A 26451-nucleotide genomic window follows, 5' to 3' on the forward strand; every position below is an offset into this window, starting at 1 on the left:
CACCTGGCATATGTTTAGAGCTACGGTTGCAGCACTGGAGACTCGTGATGTCACGGTCACGCCAGGTCTTGACATCATGGCCACGCACCCCTCAATGCAAGTCTATGGTAGGGGGCGTGACGTCCGTCACGCCCCCCGCCCATAGACTTGCATTGAGGGGCCATGGTTGTGACATCACGAGTGGGTATGACCATGATGTCATGAGCGGGCATGACCGTGACGTCACGAGCCTCTTCCCCGCATCATGAGTCATCCGGCACAGAGCGAGGTTTGTTCCGTGCATCTGAGATTGTGGAGGTCCCCAGCGGCGGGACCCCCACGATCAGACATCTTATTCTCTATCCTTGATAGGGGATAAGATGTCTAGGGGGGGAGTACCCCTTTAAGCAGTTTAAAAGATCTCCTTTTAGTTATGGGGTGTTGACTAAAGGATTCCTAGGTTGCAGCTCTCAAAATCATCTTGGATTTAAGGAAATAGAGCTGATGCAGAAGATGTGGTCTACATCAGGTCAGGAGACAACAGGCTACATGATGACGTGGGAGCGTAGTCAGGAACAGAGTCAAGGGTCAGAACCAGTAGTAGGACAACAGGTACTAGATGAACAAGTGAGGTTGAGGCCATATCCACGAACCAGACCAAGGTCTGGTGCAGGGTTAATCAGGAGTCAATCCAAGAACAACACGTAGGATATGGTATAAACCACAATCAGTAGGCAAAGCATGGCAGAAAGATTCACTTCCAGGGAAAACAAGATTTAATCAAGCATGAGTATCAGATCACAATCCACCTTCCTATGTGAAAGCACCTACTAAGGAAAGTCACCTTAGATTAACAACTTGTCATTTATAGAGACATATAAAATGGAGGGTTGGGCTTACTAATACACCTTATAAAGAAATAGGATTAAAAAAACACTGTTCCATTGGCACAATGATTGAACATATTATATAATTACATAGGGGGAGATTTATCAAAACTTGTGTAGATGAAGAGTGGTGTAGTTGCCCATAGCAACCAATCAGAGCGCCTCTTTCATTTTCAAAGAGGCCTGTGAAAAATGAAAGAAGCAATCTGATTGGTTGCTGTGGGCAACTGCACCACTCTTCATCTACACTGGTTTTGATAAATCTCCTCCATAGACCATTTGACAACAAAGAACATGGTTGAGCATTAATAATGAAACAACAGCTCGTTACATTGGTTTAGACCAATGGTCTCCAAACTGTGGCCCTCCACATGTTGCAACTGTCGTTTTGCAAGGTCTGGATGGCCACAGTTTGGAAACAACCGGTTTAGACCCATCATAGCTCTTGTATCCAAGCTGAGCACCCAATGGGTCAGGACTTTTCCCTTTCCCTGGTCATCTTTGCGCACCAGTCACGTTAACAGCGGGAGAGATGTGGCCTTATCATGAACAAGGCCAAGGCAAAGATCGGAGAGGTAGAGGATGAAGTGTCTATTTGTCTAGAAATCATTTACATGCGTCGCGCATTTCGGCACTTTGTCTGGCCCATACGGGTCAGACGAAGCTCCGTAGTGTGTGAAACATGTTGCCGCCCCTGTTCCACCACCAGCTTCCTGTGTACCTGTATCGTTGGACTTTTTGTATGCTGAATAAAGTCTGAAGTTTTCTACAGAGCCAGCGGTGAGTGCGTTATCCATCTACTTCTTCCATGTAGTGATGAGCGGCATTGGCCATATTCAAATTCGCGATATTTCGCGAATATGTAGACGAATATTTGTCCTATATTCGCGAATTTCGCATATTCGTTATATTCGCATATATGCATATTAGCGTATTTGAGGAAGAAAACAGTGAGGGGGTGGGCAACTTTACTATTGGTTGCTAAGGATGTTGTTGATAACCTCTGCCAAGTGTATTTGCATCATTGTAATTGGCCCACAAAAAAGGAATATGCAAATATGCGCATATGCGAATATTTGTCATTTTGAATATATAGTGAATATATTCGCAATATTCACGAATTTGCGATATTAGCGATAAACATTTGAAATGTTAATATTCGCGCCCAACACTATTTCCATGATATGCTACTGGTTTATTTGTTTATACCTTACTCATTGCCTTCCATAGAGTTAGACCATGCACTAGCTAGGGGGCAGCACGTCACGAGAGGGTTGGCTTGAATTGTCTTCCCTGTCTTAGCTGACCCTGCAGCCGTCAGTAGAATGCCTACTGCACACATATTTATCATATAAATTTACTATTTGATGCGAGCTGTACAAATCTGTATGCAGCTAGAACACCCTAGTAGTGGATACATGCAGCCAGAATTATATTATTTCATCAGGTCAGAAAAAATACAGAGCTTCTGTATAAAGATTGATTCAATGTAGTCAAGTTTGCTTTGAAAAGAATGTATAACGTGATTTATTTAAATATCTACATGTCATTTCTTCCACTCAAGTCAATTCCCCAATGTCTTCAAGAACATCACAGTTCAAAGACGTCCGTGTTTTTCCAGTCATGTTCCCTTATTGTCTATTTTCTTACACATAAAATAGAATATAGCAATCTGGACAATTCTTCTCATACAATGTTGGCATTTCACTAGCGCCAGAGCTAGTGCAAGGATTTTTGCCACCCTAGGCGAAAGCTAATTTTGCCGCCCCTTGCCCATGCCCATTGGCTCCGCCCTTTGACACGCCCCTTACTACTGGGGTGACACACTATAGTAATCCTCCTTCTCATAGGGTGGATGTATGAGGCACGTGTGGTGTCAGGACCTGCCTGTCTGGCCTCGGAGGTGGCACTGCTCTCCTCCAGCCGGCTAAAGAATGCAGATTATTATGGTATCGGGGGATGGGGTGGGAGTTGCGACGGTGGTGCTGGCTGGGCGGGTGTTTCGGATGAGTGGAGAATGCTTTGGATGCTGGCTGGACACTAACTTTCTTGCAGTGGGCAGAGCGGTGCCCCCATTAAGAGGGCGCTCTAGGGCCCTTGCTACATCCGTCCTTCTTAGAATTGCTAGAGATCCCAGACCTTCCATAAAGTGATAACAAAATACCATTATTAATTGAGATGAGAATAATAACTTTAATATTATTTAACATTAAAAACTTTAATACCTCCCTTTAATGTATGGATTTCCATAAGATGCTCTTTTTATGTATGCATGCCAAAAACATATGGAACCCAACAGTTCCTTGGAGACCATTCTGTACAAAATATACCTTTTCCATCATTTTTGTCTTCCTCCGTGTTCCCCTCAGTGCCACTGACAATCTTTGCTGTCGGGATAGGCTGTTTGACAGTGACACTCGACCCATTTCTTTGTTTTGTGCCTTAAACTTAAAGGGGTACTCCGGTGAAAACCTTTTTTCTTTTAAATCAACTGGTGGCAGAAAGTTAAACATATTTGTAAATTACTTCTATTAAAAAGTCTTAATCCTTCCTGTACTTATTAGCTGCTGAATACTACAGAGGAAATTATTTTCTTTTTGGAATGCTCTCTGATGACATCACGAGCACAGTTCTCTCTGCTGATGTTATTATAATAATAATAATGCTTTATTTATTGTTGCCCTCAGTGGGATTTGAACCCAAGTCCCCAGCACTGCAAGGCAGCAGTGCTAACCACTGAGCCATCATGCTGCCCTTAGCATACATCTGCTATGCATCTGCTATGCATGGTTGCTAAAATGGACAGAGATGTCAGCAGAGAGCACTGTGCTCGTGATGTCATCAGTGTTCCAAAAAGAAAATAATTTCCTCTGTAGCATTCAGAAGCTAATAAGTACTGGAAGGATTACGATGTTTTAATAGAAGTAATTTACAAATATGTTTAACTTTCTGTCACCAGTTAATTTAAAAGAAAAAAGGTTTTCACCGGAGTACCCCTTTAACTTTCATAACTTCTTGCATGCACTCTATGTTGGAGATTTATCAAAACCTGTGTAGGGGAAGAGGAGTGCATTTGCTCATTGCAACCAATCAGATTGCTTCTTTCATTTTTAAGATGCCTTTTTAAGAATAAAAGACGCAATCTGTTTGCTTGCCATGGACAATTGCGCCACTCTTTCTCTACATAGGTTTTAAAAATCTCTCCCTATATGTATTTTAACCCCCTGTTCCTAATCCCCATCAGTTAGTCTCCTTCCCTCTCTGGCTGATGAGAATATAGGCTACAGGAAGTTTCCCAGTCAGTCTCCTTCCCCCTCTGCCAAACATAAATGTAGTCTCCAGTAAGCTCCCCTGCAGATAGATAAAGATTGTATCATGGAATGTAAAGCAGTGAATAAAAGTATTAAAGAAGCAATCTGATTGTTTGCTTTGGGAAATTACACCAGTCTTCGTTTACACAGGTTTTGATAAATCTCCCTCTGTATGTCTTTTAACCCCCACCTCCCCCCTCTGATCCTCATCCCCATCAAATAGTCTCCTTCCCCCTCTGGCAGCTGCAGTTATAGGCCGCAGTAAGTAAGTTTCCCCGTCGGTCTCCTTCCCCATCTGCCAACCATAACTATAGTCTCCCCTGCAGATAGATAATAAGTATATCATGGAAGATAAAGCAGTGAAAAGAAGTATTTGCATTTTCACAAGTCAACCCTTGAAAGTGGTCTTTTGGGTTTTAATTTATATTGTTACTACATAACGAGGGAGATCTATCAAAATCTGTCCAGAGGAATAGTTGCCCATTTGCTCATAGTAACCAATCAGACTGCATCTTTCATTTTTAGCAAGGCCTTTGCAGAAAGAAAGAAGAGATCTGATTGGTTGCTATGGGCAACTGGGCAACTTTTCCAAGCCAAATAACAAGAATGGCATTTTTTTTGTTTCTGAACAAAAATGTATCTGTTTTAAAGGGGTACTCCACTGGAAAACATTTTTTTTTTAAATCAACTGGTGCCAGAAAGTTAAACAGATTTGTAAATGAAAAAGGAAAAATAGCCAGCACAACAACCTAATACACAGGTGCCCGCTGCTGTGGCAAATACAAAATGTACAAAAAAGAAAGTTGCAACGGCACTCTAGGTCAAAAAATGGAGGCTCTTAGTGCACTTTTTGATCAAAATGTGTCCCCCATGTGGCCTCCATTTTTTAGAGTGCTCCATAGAGTGCTGTTGCAACTTTCCTTTTTGTAGATTTGTAAATTACTTCTATTTAAAAATCTTAATCCTTCCAGTACTTATCAGTTGCTGTATGCTCCACAGGAAGTGCTTTTCTTTTTAAAAAATGTGTCTGTCTGATCACAGTGCTCTCTGCTGACACCTCTGTCCATTATAGGAACTTTCCAGAGTAGGATAGGTTTGCTATGGGGATTTGCGCCTACAGTGAACAGTTCCTGACATGGACAGAGCAATGTACTGTTACGATCAGTACATTGACAGGTGTCACTGCTACCGAATCCCCACAGATGACTGATGCCATAGACAGGTGATAAATCTTCATTGTGACCTGATAATCCTAATTTTGTAAGAAATACCCAAAACAGGGAGAGAAAGAGTCATTGTAGAGTTATGTTTGAAGGTGTTTGTTCCCATAACTCAGTGGTCTCAAACTGTGGCCCTCCTGATGTTGCAAAACTTCAACTCCCAGCATGCCCGGACAGCCGTTGGCTGTCTGGGCATGCTGGGAGTTGAAGTTTTGCAACATCTGGAGGGCCACAGTTTGAGACCACTGCCATAACTAAAAGTTGGGAGAATCACTTGATGTACAGAATAGTATTGTTTCTCTTCACCATGCGGAGTCGGAGCGCAGAGGTCAACCGTTTAGCCGCGAAAACAAACAATTGCAAGCAATTTCCCTTTTCATCGCGCGCGACGTATGCTTGACTCTCGGTTATATATGAAAATACGGTGATTAGAAAAAATATGATGAAAATCCATTTTTAACGGAAGGCTTAAAGGTAATTTACAAAACAACAGGAGATTTCATTTATCACATTCTCCGGGAAGCTTAAAGACTCGGCATTTAAATACAAATGAAATGTACGTCCATAAATCTCCTTTTCACAGTCCGGCTTTGCCATTTTGACTGAATCTTAACAGTAATATTACCGCATGACTCTTCGGACTTAATACTTCAACTATGTACAAAGCTAAAAAATAAAGATGGAATTAATGGCGCGGTTCTCTGGCGGCAAATAAACCATTAATCAAGTTATAAACGCCGATGATGAATTCTTGTAGACTTACTGCAATGTGGCATTTGAAAAAGAATTTAAAGCGAATGGAGTTTTTGCTTTATTAATAAGATTTATATCTAGCAAAGTCAAATAGTGGAAGAGACTTACTGAGCAAAATGTACCCTAATTCTAGCTTTTAAAGGGTTACTCCACTGGCCAGCGTTCGGAACATTTAGTTCAGAACTCTGTGTGCTCGTTGCGGGGGTCGACCACGCCCCCTTGGGACATCACGCCACACCCCTTCAATGCAAGTCTATGGGAGGGGGCGTGGCCAACATCATGCCCCCTCCCGTAGACTTGCATTGAGGGGGAGTGGTGTGACGTTACAAGGGGCCGCAGCCTGCATACAGCGTTCCGAACAAAATGTTCTAAATGCTGGCCAGTGGAGTACCCCTTTAAGGGGGTACTCCTCTGCCCCAGCATTCCAAACATTTTGTTCTGAGCGATTGGAGCGGGCGACGGGGTCATGACATCACAGCCATGCCCCTTCCTGATGTCACGTCATGCCCCCTCAATGCAAGTCTATGGGAGAGGGAGTGACCGCCACCACACCCCTTCCCATAGACTTTCATTAAGGGGGCTTGGTGTGATGTCACTAGGGGCGTGGCAGTGACATCACGATCCCACCACCCACACCCAGTGTTCTAATCAAGCACTGGGTGCTGAACAGAGATCGCGGGGGTCCCAGCGGCGGGACCCCCAGGATCAGACATCTTATCCCCTATTCTTTGGAAAAGGAATAAGATGTCTCGGGGCGGAGTACCCCTGTGCTAAAAATCAGGCATGCAGAAGGTGCACCAAATTTATTGTGTATATTAGATACCTATATATAGTTATATAATTGTATAGTTTAAGCTATATATCAATACACCAGGTTTCTTAGTGGTGTGAAAGAGAACGCTCAAGATAAGGTCCCATCAAAAAGCTTTCTTTTATTTCAGGTCCAATGAAAATTTGTATTACAAAATTCACAATATAAAACACAAGCTTGATGTGTTTTGGTGGGTTATCTCTTAGTCAGAGCTTATGACTAAGGACGACCAACCAAAACGCATCAAGAATGTGTTTTTATATTGTGAGGTTTGTAATAAAAGTTTCTAATGGATCAGAAGTATTGTAAAAGGAAGCTTTGTAATGGAACCTTATCTTGAGTGACCAGATGTTTCCTTTCCATTTTACAAGTTTAAAGTGGTGCACCTTTGAGTTTCCGGTGCTGCCCTGAAGAAGTACATCAGATAGGGAGCTGGCATTATCTAATGTGTATTCATGTTGCGCACCATTATACCTAGCAAAGGCTAGGTTCACATTTGTGTCAATGGCTCCATTGGGCGTCTCTTTTGCAGGTGTCCATTCAGCTGGTTAGCTGCATGAGGGACACCAATGGATCTCCTTGGTCCCCATTGAGTTCAATGGGGTCCATTGGGTTTCTAGATGGCATCCTATATTTTTACTGGATTTTAACCAGACAAAAATGTACTACATTCTGCGTTTTTTTGTCCAACTATTTCAAAGGAACCTACAACTGAGCCTCCAAAGCAGATGTGAAGCCAACCTGATAAGTAACATACATGCACACACTGTGCCCTGTGTCCTCTGGACAAAGCTACATCTAGTAGCGAAACATGTCGAGGGGGGCTAAGATCTGATTTTTAAACAGTGTTTACTCCTGCCCGCATGGTACACTGCAGGTATATGCAGATACTACAGTCACATATAGCCTAGGGAGGCCAGTTCAGCTCCTTGTGATACACATGGCCTATTGATTGGAGTGATTAACACTGGAATTTTAAACTTTTGTTTTTTGTGGGAAAATTTATAAAGATAATAGGTTTTATATATATATATATATATATATATATATATATATATATATATATATATAAATAGGGTATTTTTGGATTCCCCTTGGTGATCTATAACTGAATATTCTACTGATAGATGACACATGCTCCTCACTGAGAGCATCGGGGTTCAGTCCCAGTGATCGTGGGGAGCCCTAGCGGTCGGACCCCCTGCGATCAGCTGCTTGTCCCCTATCCTGTGTACAGGGAATAAGTTATTTTTCACCATAGTACTCCATTAAGGAGCAATAACCCTGAAACAGCTGTCTAAGAATGGTTTCCTCCTGGAGAGGCATACATCCTCAGTCACGTCTGAAAGGGGTACTCCGCTGCTGAGCGTTTGGAACAAACTATTCCGAACGCTGGAGCCGGCGCCGGGAGCTCGTGATGTCATAGCCCCAACCCCTCATGATGTCATGTCCCGCCCCTCAATGCAAGTCTATAGGAGGGGGCGTGACAGCTGCCCCGCCCCCTACCATAGACTTGCATTGAGGGGGCAAGGTGTGACATTATGAGGGGACTATGACGTTACGAGCTCTTGACGCCGGCGGAGTACCCCTGTAAGACTCCAAGAGTGAAACATTGACTTTAGAAAAAGCACATAGATAAGGCCGACCATGAATATAGGAAGAAAGATATAAGAAAAGCTTCTAATCCACCAGCATCTAGCATAAACTCCCAAAACACTTCTTTTTATGGGATCTGTTCTTTTTTTCTTGCAGGTGAATGTGGCAGTAAGATTTTCCTATAAGGATCCTGTCCTAACATCCTATATAAATACCCTCCAATAAATCTTGAATTAGTGACTAGTGACTTCTGCAAGTGATGTACGGCAGTCATTTCTTTCTCGAAGACTCTGTCAACCGTAAGTAAGCAACACCTTGTATTGAGATCAATGTTTTTCATTTTGCTTCATTTTATGGTCAAACTAATTATTTTATTGGAAGAAAGAATTCATATTATGCAAGGTTGGATGGTAACCAGTCCAGCACTAAAGGTTACAATACCAAAAACCTATATGTGCCAATAGAGGTCTCAACAAGAATAAGTGTTATCAAAATCAGGAGAAAAATAAAGGAGTAAGGGGAGAGGGAAGGGACGTCAAGTAACGAGGGAAATGTATCAAGCATAATATACCTTTTTTGTCTCTTCTTCACCTTTTAGATGCAATTATCAAAAATTTGCGCCTTTTTTGCTACTTTTTTGCTTGCTATGTTTAGTTTTTGGGCTAAAAAGGGTGAATGTGTGAAGTGCTGTGGATTGTTAGACACATTTAAAGGAATATTCCCATTCAAAACAAATGGTACCAGAAGGTTAAACAGATTTGTAAATTACTTCTAATTCTCTTTTTTACCCCACCTATTGAGTAGAGTAGCATTGTGCAAAATGTTTAGCCTTTTTTTTTTATTTACCGTATTTTTTGCCGTTGAAGACGCTCCGGAATATAAGACGCACCCAATTTTAATGGAGGGAAATCTAGAAAAAAAAGATTCTGAATCAAATACAATGTAAAGTATAGGACAGTGATCTTCAACCTGCGGACCTCCAGATGTTGCAAAACTACAACTCCCAGCATGCCCGGACAGCCGTTGGCTGTCCGGGCATGCCGGGAGTTGTAGTTTTGCAACATCTGGAGGTCCGCAGGTTGAAGACCACTGGTATAGAAGGTAATACTCACGTGTCCCCGCCGCTCCGGGCTCGTCACCGCTGCCCTGGATTTCGCCCTCCATCGCTGTCGCCGCGTCCCCGGGGTGTCCCCGTCGCTCCGGAACGTCTCTGCTGCCCGGGATCCTCACTCTTTGTCGCTGCCATCATGTCGCTACGTACACCGCTCCTATTGGATGACGGGACGGCGTGCGCGACGACGTGATGATGACGAAGGAGAGAGCCAGCCATGCAGGGGATCCCGGCACGGAGCAGACACCGAGGAGGCAGGTAAGGTCCCTCCCGATGTCCCGTAAACTGTTCGGGACGCCACGGTCCCAAACAGCCCGACTGAGCAGCTGGGATACTTTCACTTTCGCTTCAGACGCGGCAGTCAGCTTTGATCGCCGCGTCTAAAGGGTTAATACAGGGCATCACCGCGATCGGTGATGTCCTGTATTAGCCGCGGGTCCTGGCCGTTGATGGCCGCAGGGACCGCCGCGATATGACAGGGTTTTAATGTGTATTTGCCGTATAAAACGCACCAACTTTTCCCCCCCGTTTTGAGGAAGAAAAAGTGCGTCTTATATGGCGAAAAATACGGTACTTAATCTTTATTGTTTTTGTATCAGTATTACAAATGAAATCACGATTTAATATTCACGCCCCCCACCCCCCTCCTTCCCTTCCAGTGTTTAGGAGAAAAAAAAAGCAAAAAGGAGAATCAATAATAACTATGTCCAGAGATTTCTTTTTTAATTTCCCAATTCTCATTTTTTCATATTTTTTTTTTCACTCTATCCATCCATCCTCATCAAACCATTTACAAACTATTAAATATTTGGCTAGAATATAAAGTTTAGGTAATAATATTTTCAAAATACTTGTATCCCCATTATCACCTAAAACCACAGCACTAATTGTTTTTATAAGCTGTATCCCCAGTGTCTTTTCTTTATGTTCAAAAATACTTCTCCAAAACTGTTCTATTTTGGGACAAGCCCAAATAAGATGAAGGAAATTAGCTTCAGGGTTGCTACACTTGGGGCATAAGTGGAGAATAGTATAATTTTATATGTGCTTAAAAAAGCTCAAGAGCACATCCCCCCCCCCCCATCTCATACACAGACTTTGGACCGAAGTCCAAACACAGGAAGTTCAGCCTGAAGTGCTGAGGGGGGGGGGGGGGTGTCCAGCCTCATCCAATAATAGCTCCTCCTTACACTTAACTGTCATATGCTGTTGGTTGGACACCCCAACCCCCCACCCGCCCCCCTCAGCACTCCAGGCTGCACTTCCTGTGTTTGGGCTTCGGTCCAAAGTCTGTGTATGAGATGCGGGGAGCATTTTTAAGCACAAATAAAACATAGAAAACTTCATTTTTTTAAAACAAAGTATATTAGAAATATTTTTTATTTACCATAAGAAGTTCAATAGCAAAAATTAGTTTTAATGAGAGTTACCCTTTAACAATACCAATGGGTGAGGTTAAAAAATTTATAAGCTTGTGTGAACTGATATTTAATTTCTCCCGAATTTCCTCAAAGTGCAACTGTTAGCGTCAACTAACTGAAAATAATTTTTTCTGAATTTAGCCCATATGTTTCTCTAAGTGTTTGAAAGGCGATTAATTCCCCATCTAAGAAAATTTGTGCCATATACCTTATCCCATGTTGTTTCCACAACGAACTATCAATCCCTTTATTAAAATCAGGTAATTTACTATTCCCTGACAGTGAGGACCACTCCAAACTTGTGTTTATTTTACAAATCCCTTTTATTTCATACAAAACTTTGTAAAATAAATAAAAATATGTAAAGTGTTTCAAATCCGTGTTTAGTGCACCCGCTTCCGAAATTTCTACAATCTCCATAAAACTCCCTTTAACCCCTTAACGACGCAGGACGTAAATGTACGTCCTGGTGATGTGGTACTTAACGCACCAGGACGTACATTTATGTCCTGAGCATAACCGCGGGCATCGGAGCGATGCCGGCATCATGCGCAGCAGGTCCCGGCTGTGGATCGCAGTGCAGGATGATCGGATCCTGCAGATGTCCGCCATTAACCCCTCAGATGCCGTGATCAATACAGATCACGGCATCTGCAGCATCGCGGTCACTTAACAGGATGATCGGATCGCCCGCAGCGCTGCCGCGGCGATCCGATCATCCTGCACGGCAGACGGAGGTCCCCTCACCTGGCTCCGCTGCCTTCCGGGAGTCTTCTGCTCTGAGCTGCCTTCCCGCAGACCAGAGCAGAAGATGACCGATAATGCTGATCAGTGCTGTGTCCTATACATAGCACTGAACAGCATTAGCAATCAAATGGTTGCTATAAATAGTCCCCTATGGGAACTATAAGAGTGTAAAAATAAAAGTAAAAAAATAAAGTTAAAAAATTTGAAAAATCCCCTCCCCCAATAAAAACGTAAATTGTCCCATTTTCCCTATTTTACCCCCAAAAAGTGTAAAAAAAATTATTTTATATACATATTTGGTATCGCCGCGTGCGTAAATATCCGAACTATTAAAATAAAATGTAAATGATCCCGTACGGTGAACGTAAAAAAAAAAATAAGTCCAAAATAGCTTCTTTTTTTATAACATTTTATTCCCCAAAAAATTAATAAAAAATGTAATAAAAGTTTTGTATAAGCAAATATGGTATTAATAAAAAGTACAGATCACGGCGCAAAAAATGAGTCCTCATAACACCGCTTATAGGGAAAAATGAAAAAGTTATAGGTCTTCAAAATAGGGGGATTTTAAACGTAATAATTTGGTTAAAAAGTTTGCGATTTTTTTTAAGCGCAACAGTAATAGAAAAGTGTATAATCATGGGTATCATTTTAATCATATTGACCCTGAGAATAAAAAAACACATGTAATTTTTACCATAAATTGTACGGCGTGAAAACAAAACCTTCCAAAATTTGCAAAATTGCGTTTTTTTAAATTTCCCCACACAAATAGTATTTTTTTGGTTGCACCATACATTTTATGGTAAATTGAGTGATGGCATTACAACGGACAACTGGTCACGCAAAAAACAAGCCCTCATACTAGTCTGTGGATAAAAATATAAAATAGTTATGATTTTTTGAAGGGGAGGATGAAAAAACGAAAACGTAAAAATAAAATTGTCTTAGTCCTTAAGGTCCAAATGGGATGAGTCCTTAAGGGGTAAAATGTATCTATTATATAAGCTATCACTACATGAATCCTACCTTTTTTAATATCTTGAGCTATTGCCGCCAGAAAATATAATTTAAAGTGGGGCAATTCCCACCCCCTTTACTGAGTTAGATGACTATTTTTCATTCTTACTCTCCCACGACCGCAGATGAGTTTATTTATAGCTCCTTCAAGACCTCCAGACACATTTAAAGGAGTACTCTGGTTAAAAACAAATGGTGCCAGAAGTTTATACAGATTTCTAAATTACTTCTATATTTCAATGCACGTTTTTGTTGTTTGTTTTCTTTTTTACCCCACCTATTAAGTAGAGTCCGTTTGGAGAAAAAAGAGAGACCGATACCGGCGCCTAGTGCATTACCCTAAGTATAGAGAGCAATAGGTCAGGGGGTTGGCCCAGAGACCATATGGGTGGCCACTCACCTTCGATATGAAATAAACAAGCCTGTCGCCCCAGTGACAATGGGGTACTTCTAGAGATGTAGCCGCTGCTTGCCTCTTAGGGTTGCAACAATGCTCCTGGCCTGAATGCAAAGGAGAGAGAGGACTGAAGAAAAGAACCCTTTAGTGCTGGCGCTGCGGCTCCCTCAAATGAAGAGGATGGACAAGGAGGTATAATATTTAAGGTTCACAGTGGAACCACTTTTATTAAATAAATAAAATAAAAAAACAGGCGATGATTTCAGGAGGTGCCCTGATCCTGACCCTGATCTGAGGAAGGGAGGGTGCTTCCCGAAACGCGTCATCGCTTGTTTTTTTATTTTATTTATTTAATAAAAGTGGTTCCACTCTGAACCTTATATATTTTACCTCCTTGTCCATCCTCTTCATTTGAGGGATCCGCAGCGCCAGCACTAAAGGGTTCTTTTCTTCAGTCCTCTCTCTCTATTGAGTAGAGTAGCATTGTGCAAAGCTTTGAGACTTTTTAAATGTTACATATATTAAAGGTGTACTCTGGTGGAGAAAAAAAGGTTTTCAAATCAAATGGTGCCAGAAAGTTAAACAGATTTGTAAATTACTTATATTAACCCCTTAACGACGCAGGACGTAAATGTACGTCCTGGTGAGGTGGTACTTAACGCACCAGGACGTACATTTACGTCCTGTGCATAACCGCGGGCATCGGAGCAATGCCCGTGTCATGCGCGGCTGATCCCAGCTGCTGATCGCAGCCAGGGACCCGCCGGCAATGGCCGACGCCCGCGATCTCGCGGGCGTCCGCCATTAATCCCTCAGGTGCCGGGATCAATACAGATCCCGGCATCTGCGGCAGTGCGCGATTTGAATGAATGATCGGATCACCCGCAGCGCTGCTGCGGGGATCCGATCATTCATAACGCCACACGGAGGTCCCCTCTCCTTCCTCCGTCCGGCTCCCGGCGTCTCCTGCTTTGGTCTGTGATCGAGCAGACCAGAGCAGAAGATCGCCGATAACACTGATCTGTTCTATGTCCTATACATAGAACAGATCAGTATTAGCAATCATGGTATTGCTATGAATAGTCCCCTATGGGGACTATTCAAGTGTAAAAAAAAATTAAAAAAATGTAAAAGTAAAAAAAAAGTGAAAAATCCCCTCCCCCAATAAAAAAGTTAAACGTCCGTTTTTTCCTATTTTACCCCCAAAAAGCGTAAAAAACATTTGTTATAGACATATTTGGTATCTCCGCGTGCGTAAATGTCTGAACTATTAAAAGAAAATGTTAGTGATCCCGTACGGTGAACGGCGTGAACGAAAAAAAAAAAAGTCCAAAATTCCTACTTTTTTAATACATTTTATTAAAAAAAAAATTATAAAAAATGTATTAAAAGTTTTTTATATGCAAATGTGGTATCTAAAAAAAAGTACAGATCATGGTGCAAAAAATGAGCCCCCATACCACCGCTTATACGGAAAAATAAAAAAGTTAGAGGTCATCAAAATAAAGGGATTATAAACGTACTAATTTGGTTAAAAAGTTTGTGATTTTTTTTAAGCGCAACAATAATATAAAAGTATATAATAATGGGTATCATTTTAATTGTATTGACCCTCAGAATAAAGAACACATGTCATTTTTACCATAAATTGTACGGCGTGAAAACGAAACCTTCCAAAATTTGCAAAATTGCGTTTTTCGTTTTAATTTCCCCACAAAAATAGTGTTTTTTGGTTGCGCCATACATTTTATGATATAATGAGTTATGTCATTACAAAGGACAACTGGTCGCGCAAAAAACAAGCCCACATACTAGTCTGTGGATGAAAATACAAAAGAGTTATGATTTTTAGAAGGCGAGGAGGAAAAAATGAAAACGTAAAAATTAAATTGTCTGAGTCCTTAAGGCCAAAATGGGCTGAGTCCTTAAGGGGTTAAAAAATCTTAATCCTTCTTGTACTTATCAGCTGCTGTATGCTCCACAGGAAAATATGCAGTTCTTTTTTCAGTCTGACTACAGTGCTCTCTGCTGCCACCTCTGTCCATGTCAGGAACTGTCCAGGGCAGAAGAGATTTGCTCCTAGTCTGAACAGTTCCTAACTCAGCAGAGAGTATTGTGGTCAGACTGGAAAGAACTACATATGTTCCTGTGGAGCATACAGCAGCTGATAAGTACTGGAAGAATTTATATTTTTACATAGAAGTAATTCACTGATCTGCATAACTTTTGGGCACCAGAATATTTCTATTGTGTTCCTTCCCAAACAATTAAATATAAATTTAATATAGCATTTTATGCCCCCCCCCCAAAAAAAAATAAATAAATAAATAAATAAATAAGTAAATAAATTATAAAATAATGCAATAAAAAACTGAAAAAAGTGTTTTACAAGTAACAATAATAAAGTATGCCTAAAACCAGTTGTTACACATCTAAACGTGCATTCGGCACTACTTTTGTATTTATATATTTTTTTTTACCAAGAGACAAATTCAGATATTTTTTTCAAGTATGGGAAGAAACCCAGCATGGGGTCTGCAAAGTCAGAACCAAGTCCTTTTATCAGCAGCATCAACATGCACTTGGTGTACCCCAGCCGCGATTCTCAGTTGGTTCCATAGTAAGAGGTTTGCAGGCAGGAGGACCCCCCGCGTATCTACTATGAAAGCCTCATAGCCCAAACAGGACGCAAGGCAAAAATGGTTGTATTGTATGAAGTATTTTACTGCATGAGTTCTTACACATTCATCTGTCAAAGGCAGCAAACATATGGAGAAGATAGCTCACATGGAAGAAATGCAAGCTGTAAACAAAGCAGACTGACAGAAAATACAATCTTTCTTGGAAATGACTGCAGGAAATCATTTTTGAACGCCGTGTTTGTCTTCCAACCTCTTGGCGTGTAGACTTTACTATACATCCTAAGGCAATGTTTAGTTCTTACATAAAAAAAACAGTGCTAACATTCAATAGTACGAAAATATCGCTGGGCCAAACAGTTTTTGTGAGAATTTGCCAAATAATCTATATAAATCAATATAAATGGCTTAAATTATAATTATTGTTGAGTAAAAGCATACATTGTAACATAGTAACATACCAGAACCTTTCAAGCTAAGCTTTGTGTACATACAAGAGGAGTAGCGCTGCTTTGGACATTATATACTGTATAACTTACATGTGGCATTTATCACCAGTTTTCTCCTTTTCAGGTTCCAGCTCTAGTTTTCAGTTGTCCCTAAGCTAGTGGAAGGAGACTATTTGCTAAGATGTCTTCCATATACTGCACTTGCACATAAGTAAGAATCCTGCTTCCTTATATCTCTATAGCACACCCTAAGAAGCAGCAGCGCATAATGACATAATACAGCAGTACTGAACAATGTAAGCTGTAAATCAAGCAGTGAGGTGAGGTAGTAAACTTACTACAAGCTTCTGAAGCTTCTTCTGTGCATTTAACTCTATGTTTTACTCTACTGCTAACCCGACTTTCTCTGTCCTCACCTCTAGTTTTCAGTTGTCCCTAAGCTAGTGGGTGGAAAATATTTGCTAATATGTCTCCCATATACTGCACATGCACATAAGTAAAGATTCTTCTCCCCTATATCTCTATAGCACACCCCAAGAAGCAGCAGTGCAGAATGACATTATAGAGCAGTACTGAGAACTGTAAGCTGTGACTCAAGCAGTTGGGTGAGATATAACATTTACTTCAGGCTTATGCAGCTTTTTCTGTGTGTTTATCTCTGCTTCAGTTTTACTCGGCATCTATGTCCTCTTGCTCTGTCTATAGACTTCTAAGGACAGCATGAAACTAGATCTCTCAGTGAGATGATCCATCTCTAACAGAGCAGTTTAGCAGTTGGCTGATATAAGTGGAGAAAAAGGCATTTGCCACTAATCAGATACATAACACATGCACAGATATTGGTCTTCTGGGCCTGGTCTTCTTCTGCATTCTGGGGCCCAACACGTCAGACGGTGCTGAGCTTATCATTGGTCACAGCAATGTCCCACCTCGGTCGGCAGTGTCATGTAACTTCCTGGTGCCTGGGCCTTCTTCCTGGTGCTCAGGCCCAATACACCCCACTGCCACCCAGCATATCAGCAACTGAGGATGGACACTGCTGAGGCCAGCGATAAGCTCAGCAGTCTGATGTGTCAGACCTCAGAATGTGGAAGAAGACCGGGACCCAGAAGATGGAAGAGCAGCAGAAGGTGAGTTAAAGTTTGTTATTTTTATTTTTGCTGCCCGGGCATAATGGAGAACTAAAGCAATTCAATGAAGTACTCCATTAATGTATGACAGCATTATTTACTTTAACAAATTACTATTATAATGTTTAGCTATACGTTGCAATATAAGTGACGTTCTGTGCAGCTCTTAAAAGAGAGACAGTGACTTTTGGTGTGTAGACTGGGACTAGGACTGTGACTCCCTTGGGCATAGGGGCATTCTTTTAGTTCCAGCATGAAGATCATGCAAAAGGAATGTTGCACATTTGTGGTTGTGAGAGTTTGATGAAAGGTAATGGTGTAGCAGACATTAGAACCCACAGAAGTCTCCCTTTAATGTGACCTGTGCACCCTAGGAGTGGTGTATAGGTGGGGTAAGCTGTGGAAGAGTGTGGCCCCACAAACTCTACAGTGGCATATTAGTGCAGACTGTGTAGCCCCATTTAAAAGGAACTTCCATGGAGGTAGAGGGGTATTCTTATCTTGTTAGTTTGGTTTCCTGAACCCACGTAATTTGCGTTTAACGATTGACTTTAATGACTAAGGCCAAGTGAGACAGAAATGCGTCAGCCATTTTTACTTGCCCTGGGATGTTTTATTTTGCTGCCAATTAAGGATACAGCTTTTAAGAGATTCTTTTATGTTGGATTTATCTGTTTGTGTCACTGAAGCGGGTAAGTTAGACACTTTGCTTCATCCCTGTTGACTTTTATGGGAGTTGCGCAAACAGCGCAGTTGTATGTGCCACTTCTGTAGTTACATAAACAATGTAGCTCATAGGGCAATGCCAACTGTACAACTCCAATGGGAGTAACACAACTTGCTTAAAGTGGTACTCCACTGCTCCAGCCTCCAGAACATTTTGTTCCGAACGATGGGTGCGGGCTGTGGGGGTTGTGACGTCATGACCCCCGCAGCCCGCACCCAGTGTTCTGAACAAAATGTTCCAGATGCTGGGGCAGGGGAGTACCCCTTTAACTCTCCCACTTCAACTGCATTCAACTTCCCGAGCACCTCCGCAAACAAGCCAGAGGGGACGGGAAACTGAAATTACTAGATGAGAAAACCTCTTTAAAGCGCTTAACATGTTTTCAGATAAAAATATTGCAGCTTCTAATTCCGATTTTTCTCATAGATTATTGTTGTCTTTATTTTTATTGTTTATTCAATGACTTTTTCTGCATGAAGCTTTTGTAGCACATAAGAATGAAATATCCTATAATATAGGCCACAAGTATTGTCTCCAGGAAGATTATTCTTATACACGTGAATCTTGCCTAAAATAAAGCAGCCATAATATTTGCAAAAACAATTTGTTTATTCCCAAAACCAAGTCATTTCTAATAGTGAGCCAGACCTGCATGTGACCATGTGTACTACTCAGGAAGATCTATCACACAAGATACAATGAAAAGGTCAAGCCTGCTGCCAGAGATCCCCAATCTGCCACCAAGACACACGCTGGCTCATATTGTCTCCTTTATAAAGAAGATCTACAAGTATTAAATGCAGACGCTGTTGACCAATAGTAAAATGAAAAGTTCACAATGCAATTGTCACATAGAATATCAGTAGTTTGGTTTGTGTTTTGCTGTGTAAAGGTCAACAAGACAGTAAGCACGAGAGATGCCCTGAACTGGAAAAAAAATAAAAAATAAATATATAAATAAATAAATAAATAAATATGTGAAAATAAATATTTGTTCCAGTGATTGCAAAAAACAAACACAAATAAATGAAATCAAATTATTTTCCCTTCAATCAGTATAATGGCTGTTATGTAACAAATAAATGAGAGACAGTCTAATTCAAGCTCATCACATGCAACACACAGTTGCCAGAAAAGTAAGTGAACCCTTTGGAATTATCGGAATTTATGTATTGGTTACTAGTTGACATAATCACATTCTTATCTAAGTCATCATTTTTGACAAACACAGCTATAGTAATGAGATACTAAACAGTTGTACCCTTTGTGTTCTTTATTGAGCCTGTTGAGTAAACATCCACCATGCAGGGAAGAAAACTAAGTGTTATTGGCTCCTCCAAGAGCTAATTAAGCAAATAATGTTTCCATTCAGACACATTTAGTTGGCAATAATCTTCAAGCCAATGACTGATATTGCCTCTTGTCTAACAGCTATTTATACCATCAATTTGATATATGTGGTACAGGATATATGTTTATGCCCCACTACCATCCCTATTCAGGAGATATTACTAATATATATATATATATATATATATATATATATAATCTATAATTCATCATTACAGGTCTTCAATAATGTTAATCTACACTGGGCACCTAATTTAGCTAGATACCTATTTTAATATTGATGTTAAAGGGTTTCTCCACTGCTTTAACCTTCTTGGGGCAGTTAGGTAGTACTGTGGCTATACGTTATTACCTCTTTGTTTCCTGCTGGTAACGCTACTGTAGTTGGGTTATTTTTTACCTTATTTTCAAACCCGGAAGCTGGTTACTTCATTAGTTTGCTGGCTTTTTTCGACCACTGTTTTTTTCTTTCAGCCGCCGCCATCTTTCCATCGCTACATCACCCTGCAGGGTGTTGTGTTGGAGGCCGGCGTGCCCGACGCTCCGTACGTGCTCGCCTCCCGTGCTGATGAATATTCCACCGTCATAATCGCGGACCTCCTTCCTTTCAGCTTCTTATAAGCTGATTGCTGATTGGGCTGATCGCGGCGAATTGGCTCCGTTGTTGGGCGCATGCGCAGTTTGTCCTTGGTCGGGAGGGTCATCTGCCAGAGAGCGCCTAGCAAACCTTCGGGAGCTGTCCAGCACACAGGGACTCCCCTCTGGCAAGGTTAGTGATAACAATACCCCAGCGCGCCAGTCCCGAAGCTGAAAACACAATGGCACATGCCCAGATGACCCTCCCGATCGAGAACGAACTGCGCATGCGCCCAGCAACGGAGCCGATTCGTCGCGAGCAGCCCAATCAGCAAACAGCTTATAAGAAGCTGAAAGGAAGGAGGTCCGCGATTATGACGGTGGAATATTCATCAGCGCGGGAGGCGGGCACGTACGGAGCGTGGGGCAGGCCAGCCTCCAACACAACACCCTGCAGGGTGACGTAGCGATGGAAAGATGGTGGCGACGGAAAAAAAACAGTGGTCGAAAAAAGCCAGCAAACTAATGAAGTAACCAGCTTCTGGGTTTGAAAATAAGGTAAAAATAACCCGACTACAGTAGCGTTACCAGCAGGAAAGAAAGGGGTAATAACATATAGCCACAGTACTATCTAACTACCCCAAGAAGGTTAAAGCAGTGGAGGACCCCTTTAATAAAAGCCTTCCTTGTCGATTTCTTGGTTTAATTGTGTTCCTCCCCCAGGATAAGTTAGGTTTTTAGGGTGTCAATCCTATATGAATCACCAATTACTGAGTATATTAACTAGGCTGGTCAGGGAATGTCTATAGCACCCAAGGAAGTAAGTGAAAATGCTGTGTGCATTACCTCTTACACTCTCTATAACATTCACTCATGGGCCTAGCCCAGCGAAAGAGACTGAACAGTGGGGTATAAAATGTCTTTTGACAGGAGTCCCTGCTTATGAATCCGAATCCACTGTCAAATCAAGCAAATCCACCCAAAATTAATTTTGGGAGGTTTACTCATCCCTACTTTCTAGCATGACTTCCAATGGCCTAAACTGAAGTTATGATGAGTTCTGATCACACTCCAAAGTGCCAACATTAGTTATGGAAAGTTCTGAAATGGGTTTGTGCAGTAGTGAAACATTAAAATTCTATTTTAAACAAATAGAACTATTTGTTTAATAAAGAGTTTTAATAGAATTATTTGTAAAACAAATTCATGAGAAAATATTTGACAGTTAACGTAAAGTTGTCTGTCATTTCCTTTTATGACTGTTCTCTTTAAAATGAAATATTTATATATATGGTAGTGAAAGAAATCTCAAAGACTTTTATCCTTTTTTTTTTTATGCTTTCATATCTTTTGTCTTCATCTAACCAGAGTGTGGGCTTTATAAAACGATATCAATGTCACATATAAATATCACGGCAAGAGTCTGCAGAAATTTAATTGTATTCAGCTATTGAGATCAGGGCATAAAATCAATGGAACAGTTGGAAACTTACATGAAACAATATTCATCACAATGTGTCATAAAGTATAAGCTTTAAGCAGCAAAACAACTGATTGTGTGAACACAACTTAATATTCCAGTGTAGGAAAATGCAACCAGGGCCTCAGCCACCATTGTGGTACAAATACAGGGAAATTTAATGATCCTGCACACAAATAATGTTGCATGGACCAAATACCCATAGACCAAAATCACAGAGGACATTTTGAACCCGAGTCAATGCTCCTCTATCAGATTTTTTTTCTTTTTATAACTTTGCTAGACTTTCATGACGGACAAAGCCCAAGAATCCTACAATTAGCACCATAATTGTCACGATTCGGCTTCCAGGTAGTGGATCCTCTGTGTCAGCGAGGGATTGGCGTGGACCGTGCTAGTGGACCGGTTCTAAGAGGCTACTGGTTTTCACCAGAGCCCGCCGCAAAGCGGGATGGTCTTGCTGCGGCAGTAGCAACCAGGTCGTATCCACTAGCAACGGCTCTACCTCGCTGACTGCTGAGAAGGCGTGGGACAGAAGGACTAGGCAGAGGCAAGGTCAGACGTAGCAGAAGGTCGGGGGCAGGCGGCAAGGTTCGTAGTCAAGATGGGTAGCAGAATTTCAGGTACACAGGCTTTGGACACACTAAACGCTTTCACTGGCACAAGGCAACAAGATCCGGCAAGGGAGTGCATGGGAGGAGGTTAGATATAGTCAGGGACCAGGTGGAAGCTAATTAAGCTAATTGGGCCAGGCACCAATCATTGGTGCACTGGCCCTTTAAGTCTCAGAGAGCTGGCGCGCGCGCGCCCTAGAGAGCGGAGCCGCGCGCGCCAGCACATGACAGCAGGGGACCGGGACGGGTAAGTGACCTGGGATGCGATTCGCGAGCGGGCGCGTCCCGCTGTGCGAATCGCATCCCCAACGGCCAAGACAGTGCAGCGCTCCCGGTCAGCGGGACTGACCGGGGCGCTGCAGGGAGAAAGACGCCGTGAGCGCTCCGGGGAGGAGCGGGGACCCGGAGCGCTAGGCGTAACAGTACCCCCCCCCTTAGGTCTCCCCTTCTCTTTGTCCGGTAACTGCCTCCCCTGGGATGAGGACACCGGGAAAGAATGGAGGGTTTCCTCAACGGCAGGCAGTACAGCAGGAGTGGGAATGGGGAGGGAGGGCAGAGGGCGAGGCCTGGCACGGGGCAGTGTGACACCAGGACGGGGGCCATGGGGAGGCACAGAGGCTTGCCTGACGGGACTGGGAGGGGGGGAGAGGCACTTCCTGTGGCAGGCAGAGTCCCAGTTCTTGATCTCCCCGGTGGTCCAATCAAGGGTGGGGGAATGAAGCCGGAGCCATGGCAGACCGAGGAGGACCTCAGAGGTACAGCCGGGGAGAACGAAGAGCTCAATTCTCTCGAGGTGGGGTCCAATAGACATCAGGAGGGGTTCTGTGCGGTAACGCACGGTGCAGTCTAATCTGGCTCCGTTGACCGCGGAAATGTAGAGCGGCTTGACGAGACGGGTCACCGGGATGCTGAATTTATTAACAAACGACTCCAAAATAAAATTTCCAGAGGCACCAGAGTCCAAGCAGGCCACGGCTGAGAGGGTGGAGTTGGCTGAAGAAGAAATCCGCACGGGCACCGTGAGACGTGGAGAAGAAGACTTAGAACCAAAAGATGCAACACCCACGTGAGCTGGGTGCGTGCGTGCGTTTCCCAGGCGTGGAGGACGGATAGGGCAATCCACCAAGAAATGCTCGGTACTGGCACAGTACAGACAGAGATTTTCTTCTCTACGGCGATTCCTCTCTTCCTGGGTCAGGCGAGACCGATCCACTTGCATGGCCTCCTCGGCGGGAGGCCCAGGCGAAGACTGCAAAGGATGCTGTGGGAGAGGTGCCCAGAGATCTAAGTCTTTTTCCTGGCGGTGCTCTTGGTGTCGCTCAGAAAAACGCATGTCAATGCGGGTAGCCAAATGGATGAGTTCTTGGAGGTTGGCAGGAATCTCTCGTGCGGCCAGCACATCCTTGATGCGACTGGATAGGCCTTTTTTAAAGGTCGCGCAGAGAGCCTCGTTATTCCAGGATAGTTCAGAAGCAAGAGTACGGAATTGTATGGCGTACTCGCCAACGGAAGAATTACCCTGGACCAGGTTCAGCAGGGCAGTCTCGGCAGAAGAGGCTCGGGCAGGTTCCTCGAAGACACTTCGGACTTCAGCGAAGAAAGACTGGACTGTGGCTGTGGCAGGATCATTGCGGTCCCAGAGCGGTGTGGCCCAAGACAAGGCCTTTCCTGAAAGAAGGCTCACTACGAACGCCACCTTAGACCGTTCTGTAGGAAACAAGTCCGACAACATCTCCATATGCAGGGAACACTGAGACAAAAATCCACGGCAGAGTCTAGAGTCCCCATCAAATTTGTCCGGCAGGGACAAGCGTAGGTTAGGAGCGGCCACTCGCTGCGGAGGAGGTGCAGGAGCTGGCGGAGGAGATGGTTGCTGCTGTAGCAGAGGCAGAAGTTGCTGTAACATGGCGGTCAACTGCGACAGCTGCTGTCCTTGTTGGGCAATCTGCTGCGATTGCTGAGCGACCACCGTGGGAAGATCAGCGAGACTTGGCAGCGGCACCTCAGCGGGATCCATGGCCGGATCTACTGTCACGATTCGGCTTCCAGGTAGTGGATCCTCTGTGTCAGCGAGGGATTGGCGTGGACCGTGCTAGTGGACCGGTTCTAAGAGGCTACTGGTTTTCACCAGAGCCCGCCGCAAAGCGGGATGGTCTTGCTGCGGCAGTAGCAACCAGGTCGTATCCACTAGCAACGGCTCTACCTCGCTGACTGCTGAGAAGGCGTGGGACAGAAGGACTAGGCAGAGGCAAGGTCAGACGTAGCAGAAGGTCGGGGGCAGGCGGCAAGGTTCGTAGTCAAGATGGGTAGCAGAATTTCAGGTACACAGGCTTTGGACACACTAAACGCTTTCACTGGCACAAGGCAACAAGATCCGGCAAGGGAGTGCATGGGAGGAGGTTAGATATAGTCAGGGACCAGGTGGAAGCTAATTAAGCTAATTGGGCCAGGCACCAATCATTGGTGCACTGGCCCTTTAAGTCTCAGAGAGCTGGCGCGCGCGCGCCCTAGAGAGCGGAGCCGCGCGCGCCAGCACATGACAGCAGGGGACCGGGACGGGTAAGTGACCTGGGATGCGATTCGCGAGCGGGCGCGTCCCGCTGTGCGAATCGCATCCCCAACGGCCAAGACAGTGCAGCGCTCCCGGTCAGCGGGACTGACCGGGGCGCTGCAGGGAGAAAGACGCCGTGAGCGCTCCGGGGAGGAGCGGGGACCCGGAGCGCTAGGCGTAACAATAATTCTCTGCTTCACTTGAATGTTTACCTGATACTTCTATTCTTGGATAGTAACCCTAACTTCACCAAGTAATTGATCTCCTGGGATGCCTACTGTCCCTAAGTTATATTTGTTGACCTGGCATCTTCTACTGGAGCTTTAGGGGAGAACACCAACTGTAAAAAAAATAAAATAAATAAAAATGCTAAACCCAAAACCCATCCACATTGGACACCTATCTACGTTGTTATGCCTCCTTCAGGGATATCAGATCCTTCTCTGCTAAAGGTCACTTCATAGCTCCCTTCTTCGCCCTTCCCTCCTGCTGGACTCTTGCCTTGACTTAGGTGAAGGCCCCAAACTGTCCAAGGATGGTGCTCTTGCTCAGCTCTCTCCTGTTTCTCCTACATCTTCTTAGAGCTTCTTCGTCTCTCTAGAAGCCCCTGCCTTTGTCCAAGGACACCAGTGTACTCCATTGCCAGATCTTGCATTGGAGCCTTCAGAAGCCTGCACAAACTTGCCAGAATGGGGACTCCACCTTCCAGACAGTCTTCAATTGCCTCTTCACTGTCTGCCTCCCAGTCTACTTCTCAGTCCTTTATGTCAGATGCCCCCTAATGAATCTCAGTTGGAGCTTCCTGGCCCCATCACCAGAGTCGGCATGGGGCATGGAAGACCAACACTTCGGGGTCCAGCACCGACTGAATCTTCAGCACTGACATCTCTATCCAACAATTCCCTACTAAAGAGTATTTTAAACTGCTTATATCTGAAGGCTACAGAGTGGATTTCTTAGACAATGTCATAAGGTTGGGAAGGAATTTTTCCTCTGTCATGGGGCAATTGGCATCAGCCAATTTGAACTCGATTGACTCTTTTTTCAACCTTACAAACTATGTTACTATGATAAGACTCATGTATGTTTCTCAACTTGACACCTTTGTCCCTTCCCATTTCTCTGCCCTCAAGGACATGAACCATCACTTGGAACACTTCAATAACTGAGGGTGTAGGAATAACATCAGGGTTCAGGGGGGTCCCTGAGGCCACTGAGGACAAAGATATATCAAGTCAGATGCTGTCTTTAATCTTATTCTGGGTAAACCTGCCTAGCACCACATTAAGCTGGACAGGGCTTGAAGCCAAAATAAACTGTTGCATGCATGACTACTCTCTGAAAGAACTTATCATGTCCAAAGCCCATAAACTGCTGGACTTTGCATTTGATGGAGCTCCCATACGGTTGTTCTCCAATATCTCCTATGTTACCCTGAGGAAGAGACACCTGCGCCCTTTGCTGACCCTTTTGAAAGACACTCACATCCTGTACATATGGGTCTGTCCTTTCTCACTTATAGCACGACAGGATGGCCGTTCAGCTTTGTAGGTCTCCTTTGAAGAACTCCCTGTGCTTCTTTAGCACTTGATTGTAACGTGATAATTTGTTTTTTCCACTCTTGTTTTATCTATGTCCATTGCTTTCCCTCCTGTCAGATCTTGACTATATTCAGCAGTTCC

At 43.4% G+C, this 26451-nt stretch overlaps 1 protein-coding gene across 8 annotated transcripts in view; it reads left to right on the forward strand.

Annotated features, from left to right (window-relative positions):
* The window catches only part of LOC130290510 (5-hydroxytryptamine receptor 2A-like), a 575216-nt gene that overhangs the window by 187888 nt on the left and 360877 nt on the right, over nt 1-26451 (forward strand). For 6 of the 8 annotated variants that reach the window (XM_056538243.1, XM_056538242.1, XM_056538249.1 and 3 more), the window contains one exon: nt 8714-8856. The gene's annotated coding sequence lies outside the window, so the exon portion shown is untranslated. Of the gene's footprint in view, nt 1-1236; nt 1442-1516; nt 1647-8713; nt 8857-26451 lie in introns of those variants that run through there. The other 2 variants (XM_056538245.1, XM_056538246.1) reach the window with 2 other exon arrangements.

Source organism: Hyla sarda, chromosome 9 (genome assembly GCF_029499605.1).
Source record: "Hyla sarda isolate aHylSar1 chromosome 9, aHylSar1.hap1, whole genome shotgun sequence".
In the NCBI taxonomy this organism is placed as follows: Eukaryota; Metazoa; Chordata; class Amphibia; order Anura; family Hylidae; genus Hyla; species Hyla sarda.